General features: G+C 42.5%; 1 pseudogene; it reads right to left on the reverse strand.

Annotated features, from left to right (window-relative positions):
* Positions 1 to 2741: 2741 nt before the first annotated feature.
* LOC147423872 (uncharacterized) lies at positions 2742 to 3474 on the reverse strand (annotated as a pseudogene).
* Positions 3475 to 6912: the final 3438 nt, after the last annotated feature.

Consider the following 6912-nt stretch of genomic DNA (forward strand, 5'->3'; position numbering starts at 1 on the left):
AGACCACCAACTTGAAAGTTGTCAGTGTCTAGTCAGAGTGCTGGATAGGAGCTTCAACTGAATCTTTGATGATCATCAAATGCAAGTAACACTCAAAATATATGTATAAAGCATGCTTGCAAGCCCAAAACACTAAAACTGACAATTTAGCAACACCAGACAGTGAGCGTGTTTACTGTCTCTAGTAGGTGTTTTTGGCACTTTGAGGTGACAATGAGTGCATAGGCATGTAATACAATGCATGTGGAGTGTACTCCCCAATTTTGGTGTAATATGGAGAAATATACCATGATATATGGAAAACCCTAGATGGTAGGTGAGCTGTATAAATAGGTAACTTAGTGAAATTTTGATGCATAGTGCTTGTGGTTTCACAAACGTTGTGCAATGAGGCTAGATACAGCTTTTGATGGGGTGCAAGTGAACTTCTGGGCATTGAGACAGTAAGAGCGCTTACTGTCTCCAGAGTGATATGGAGTTGGTTTTTTGATCTGTAATGCCAGGGTTAGCTGGAAGGCATCATTTGATGATTTTTGATGTGATGACTTTGATAGTGTGATGCTCCTTCGCAACAATAGGTCCATAGTTGGTTAGCTGGTGACTGAAATGGCTAAGTGATGGTTTTTTGCATTTTTACTTGGTAGGAGGCTTAGCCAATGTAATCATGGTGATGTATAGGAGCTATCTGGAAACTTTGGTAGTAGTCTGGACATGGGAGACAGTAAGAGCGCTTACTGTCTCTTGAGCATTTTTTGAACTTTTTGAGAATGTAGCTTTATGGATGGCTCATGGAGGCTCTAAGAAGCAATTGTGGAGCTTGGCTCTCAACTTGGAATTGGGTATCATGGTTTCTTCACCAGGATTGATGTTGGCAAACTGATGAGCTTGGATTTTGGTCTAAGGATGGGGCTTTTGTGATTTTGTGGGTCAAATGCATGTATATTGATGTATTTTGAGGTGCATATGTGCTCAAAGTTGAGAAATTGGCCAAAAATCTCTTAGAGACAATAAGAGCGCTTATTGTCTGGGGGATCACAGGAGTGACATGCAATTGGAGTTTTGTGTTGGGACATTGTAGCTAGGCCCTATACACCCTTTTGGTGTGGTCACTTGTCTTTTTTGACATCCACATTGGGTGTGGTGTCTTCCCAGACTCCCAAAGCCATCTGCAGACTCTGTGTTGGTCTCGGCCTTCCGGGTTAGCATATGCCTATGTGGCATTGTTATTAGAACTATCTCTGAGGTCTCTGTGAAGTCCTATAGCCTTTGGTGGTGTCTAGAGTCTGTTGTGTTTTCTACGGGATTGTGCCTTCCCAGCCTTGTGTGTGCTTGTTACGTGCTTGTAAATGAGTCAAACAAGCATTAAATGACTTGAAAAGTATTCGTACTTACCCCTCATGGTGGCCATGACTGCAATGTGGAAGCAGGTGGCAATATGCTCTCTCAAGCTCTCTTTCACAAGGACAAGTAGCAAATGAGCTTAGAAATGAGGGCTTGGGGTATACATACCTGGAGCATAGGATGTGCAAGTGCAACCACCCCCATGGTTAGTCCCAACTCACATGTTAGATGACCTACGGATCGAAAATTTTGCAATTTGGACACCGTACGGCCAAATTCCATCACTTTTGCACTTTGAGCCTTTCCGCATTAAAAATATGATTTTCGTCATTTTCCGCAACCTGACCTGTTGACATTGGAAATCCATTCTAAAAATTCCTGCGGGTTTCCTAATATTAGGAAACATTTCTTGTATCTCTGTTTTATTTTTGGCGGCTTATTACTATTTATTAGAAAATAAAAAGAGAAAAATAGCAAAGAAATAGCAAATCACTCCAAAAATTATCCAAAAAATCATAGGATGTCCCGATATCTCGTATTTATTAAAGATAGCTAAAAACTAAATTTTGTACATATTTACACACACCTAGGGGTATATATGTGGCAATTTCCCCTTTTTTACCACTATTCAGGGCAGAAAATGCAAACTTGGTCAAGAAGATTCGCAATAAAACAAAAAATAAGTCGGAAAACATTTGAATACACTGCCCTATCATCATTTTGGGTCCGCATTTGGAATGCCTCCCTCCCGCCTATCTGGAGTCCTCCCGAACGACATTGTGCCATACTAGTGGTGTTGTGCATGGGTAAAACATTGGTGCCTATGCAAGGCCGTGTAATTAGCCCTATGCATGCATACTCGGTCAGTGCATGGAAAAATTAATGCTGTGCAAGATGAGGGTCTTAAGCAGACTGCTTAAGGGCATGTGCTGGCGAGGTTTCCAAGTGGTAGAATGCTTTCAAGAGACTAAGTTTCTCGGACATGGTCAGAACTGGTGGTGGTTTGACCAATGTTGACGTGTTGAGTACCTGTTGATGTTTTTTAGGTTGCCATTGCAACCTGGATGTAGCCGGTTTCGGGTTTGGAATCTTTCGTTTGGGTTGCCATTTATACGAAACGGCAGTTTTGGTGGGTTGTTTAGGAACCCAAACTTGTTTGTAGTGAATAGGACTTTTGGGTTTGATTTGCCTGGGCGGTGGGTGGGCTCGGGTGTACTGTTTGGATTGTCGAGTAGCTGTGATTGCCGTGTGGTTGCCTTTTGGTAGCGGGGGTTGAGCAACTGTTGGCTTGGGTTGCTTGGACCGCCAGACCTGCTTGGTTTTCTGTATAGGAGTAATGACATTAGCAGGTTTGATTGGAGTCCACCTATATTTGTTGGATGTTGTCGATGTGTTGGGCACTAGTGGTGGCTTCGCTTTCTAGACAAGTTGTTGGCTAGGCTTTGGCGGTGGAGATTGTGGATTTGATTGTTTTGGCCGCCAAACTTGCTTGTATGTTGGGCGAGGTGACTGTGGAATTCCGGATTTATGTTGAGGCCTTTTTTTTGTGTGAGGAAGTGCAGGTTGTGACACTGGTTCTTCAATGCTGACCTGACATGCAACATCAGTAGTTTCCTTTGGCTGTGACGGTTGTACAGTTGCTGAAACAGGCGCAGGTGGTGGAGGAAGGAATTTCTGATTGTTTTCTCGTAGTTGCTAATGAGGGACCTCCTCCTCGCTTGCAAACAACACTTTGCTGACCTTTCCCTCTACTTGAAAGTACATTTGTTTACCTGACCAGTGCAAATAAGCGTTGTATCTCCTTTGCCATGTTGTACCAAATATGATGGGGGAATAATCATCTTGAACATCGCACACATGAAATTGATGAGTGCATAGCAGGCCATTGATATACAAGGGTATCTCCGCCCAACCTTTGGTTATGATAATTGCATTATTGAAGGCTTCACAGGAGCAAAATTCTGGCACTAATTGAACACCTGTCAGCTGGTTAAAGAAACTGTATGTGACGTAGTTGTAATGAGCTCCTGAATCCACTAAGGCATAGGTTGGAACTTTATCCAGGGTCACTTCAATCGGAATGCAAGGATCAACATCTTCATCATCCAGATCAAAAGGAGCAATCTGATACATCCGAGTCCACTTTTGCTTGTTGAATCCATGTTGCTGCTGCTTTCGTTTGAGTTGTCGAAGCCGTGCTTCTTCTTGAGCTTCTTCTTTGATAAATTTGGCTGTAGATTTTTGACAACCAGCTGCATGCACCCTCTCAAGCATTTCTGGAGTTAGCGGGAGATGATATTTCTTTAACCTGCATCCACTAATCCAATTAGGCATCTCCTCTCCCTCTAATGTGGCAAGTTTGATGGCCCCGCTAGATGATATATCTGTAATCAAATAGGGTCCCATGCCTCGCTTCTTCAATTTCTTGGTTTTTTGTTTGAGTTTGTAGACAAGCACATAATCACCTTTCTGAAATTCTTTCGTTATCAGGTGCTTGTCATGGAACTCCTTCATTCTGCGCTTTTGCGCGTAGATGCCTATGACAGCTTTCATTCTTGTTTCATCAAGTTTCTCTAGGTCATCTAGGCGTTGTATGAGCTCATGACCTGTCCATTCGAGTGCTTGTGCCACTCTTAAAGTAGGAATTAGGAATTCCATTGGCAATATTGCATTAAGACCATACACCATATTGTATGGTGTTGTATTTAGGATAGTCTTATAGGCCACTCTATATGCCCAAATTGCAGCGTGCAATTTCTGGTCCCAATCAGTCCTATTGTTATTCAGCACTGTGCAAAAGACTTTGTTTGTGCTCTCCGCTAAGCCATTGGCTTGCGGGTGATATGGAGCTGACTTCTTATGTATGACAAGGACCTCGTCAAGCAAGTATTCAATCACTTCATTGACAAAGTGTGTTCCTCGATCACTGACTATTTCTATGGGTAGCCCATATCTGGTGAAAATTTCTTCATATAGAAACTGAGCGGTGGTGCGTGCATCATTTTTAGTTGTGGCTTTTGCTTCGACCCATTTCGTTAAGTAATCTGTAGCCACAAAGATGTATTCAGTGTGACTCCTATAGGCCGGTGTGATCGGACCCACGAAATCAATTCCCCATTTGGCAAATGCTCTAGTTCCTAGCATAGGTCTAAGAGGCATATGGTCCTTTCGCATAGGAACTTTTGCATGTTGGCAGTCGTCACATCGCTTGACATACATCTCCGCGTGTTGAAGGAGTGTCGGCCACCATATCCCTGCAAACATAATCAATTGCGCAGTGCGTTCTGCTAAGAAATGGCCACCAGCCTGCCCTGGATGTGCTTCCTATAGGATTGGCAGGTATTCTCTTTCCGATGCACATAGCCTTAACTGATTGTCTTTGTTTCGTTTATACAATTGACTGCCAATCAGTTGATACATTTCTACTTCCTTTATTATCGCTCGTTCCCTTGTCTTGCTCATTTTCTCGGGAAATGGAGTCCCCTTAAGATAATCGACTATATACTGACTCCATTTAGGTGCTATGGTCACTTGGTATAAGGTGGCATGATCCACCGGTGGTTTGGCTCTGCATCGTGCACATTCTTGAATGTACTTGTGCACATCCTTCTTCATCCACGGCCAATACACTCCAAGTCGATTCAACTTCCTGGAAGTCTGGTGGAATCCGTGATGTATTCCAATGACCTCTGTGTGAGCTTCAGCCAGATATAGTGGAATCTCATTTGGCTCAACGCATAATTGGAATATACCGTCAGCATTTTGACAATACAATCTTCCACTAATCAGCTTGAAGTTCTTGCTTTCAAAGACCACATATAGTGACATCAGTTGTTCAGGCCCTACTGAAACTTGTCTGATAGACAGGATTTGGACGATTTTGTGACTCCATCGAGGAATCATTTCTATGTTGAAAAGGTAAGCGTCAGGCAGATCATCATCAATCCCCATTGGTGGCTCTCCGCTTAAGATTTGAGACAGATGATCAGCTCGTTGGTGGGTTGTACCTTTTTTAACTACTACAGTGAAGTCAAACTCTAGCAATATGATGAACCATCTGACGATTCTTCCCGTATTGCATGGTTTGTTCACCAAGTAGAGTAGTGCTTGATGATCTACAAAGAAGGTGAAATGATTGGCTAGAAGATAGTGTCTAAACTTCTTTACAGCGTATATCATTCCCAAACCTTCTCTTTCAGTGGTGGTATAATTCTTCTCAGCACTATTCAGCTGTCTACTAGCGTAAGATATTGGGAAATCCATATTACCGTCACCAGGTTGAGCTAAGATACACCCAATCGCTATAGCTGAAGCATCTATGTGAACATGGAATTCTATTGTTCAATCTGGAGCCTTGAGGATAGGAGCCGTGATCAGCGCTTCCTTCAGCTTTCTAAAGGATTCCTCACATTCTTCAGTCCATTTGAATTCAGTGATAAGGGCATACAAAGGTCGTGCAATCACAACATACATGTAGATAAATCTGCGATAGTATCCACAATGGCCCATAAAAGCTTTCACACCTTTGGCATTTGTAGGTCTGGGTAATTCCATTATGACTTTAATCTTTTCAAGATCTGTGGATATCCCATTTGCTGACACTATGTGCCCTAATATCTTCCCTTGTCTAACCATGAATACGCATTTTTCAGGATTCAGAAAGATTCTATATGTTCTACACTTCTCAAAGACTTTCTTAAGGTGAACTACATGTTCATCTCTCGCAAGGGAATGAGCACACAGGTCATCCATATAGATTTCCAAGAAATTTCGAAGATACTCCTTGAATGCATGACTCATCAGTCTCTAGAAGGTTTCTGGTGCATTGGTGAGCCCAAATGGCATCACTCTATACGCATATATGCCCCATTCTGTAGCAAAAGCGGTTTTGTGTTGATCTTCTGGCTTGATCCCCAGTTGACAGTTGATTGTAACCAGAGAATCCATCCAGAAAGCTATACGCTCTTTTGCCTGCTACTCTCTCTAACACGTGTTCGGTTATGGGAAGAGGATAGTTATCCCTGATTGTAGCAGCGTTCACTTTCTTAAGATTGACACATACTCGTAACTTGCCATTCTTTTTGGGGACAACCACAATAGGTGACACCCATTCCGTATGTTCAATCTCATAGATGAATTCTGCTTCCATAAGTTTGTCTATCTCTTCCTTTATCTTTCTAGCAAAGGTTTCGTTGTACGTATATGGACGTTGTCTGCTAGGTTTTGCATCGGCTTTTAGGGGAATGGTGTGCTGACAGATAACAGGATCCACACCCTTCAAGTCCTTGTAAGACCAAGCAAAAACATCCCTATACTCCTTAAGGGCATCGATTAATGTTAACTCTTCCTCTGGAGTAAAATCCGTGGCAATGTAGGTAGGTTTAGGCTCTTCTCCAGGGTTTACCAAATCAATTCTCTTAGCTTCTTCAGGACCATAATATGATGTCCCGACTTGTTTCTTCTCTCGAATAGGCTATTCCAAACATATACGCCTATCCTGAATAGTATATCGCTTGTAGTGGGAAGGAACACTGATTCCATCCTGCACTGAATTGCTTCCTTCTGTGCTAT

This window comes from Adiantum capillus-veneris, chromosome 26, assembly GCF_014529385.1.
Source record: "Adiantum capillus-veneris isolate H3 chromosome 26, ASM1452938v2, whole genome shotgun sequence".
NCBI classification, from domain to species: Eukaryota; Viridiplantae; Streptophyta; class Polypodiopsida; order Polypodiales; family Pteridaceae; genus Adiantum; species Adiantum capillus-veneris.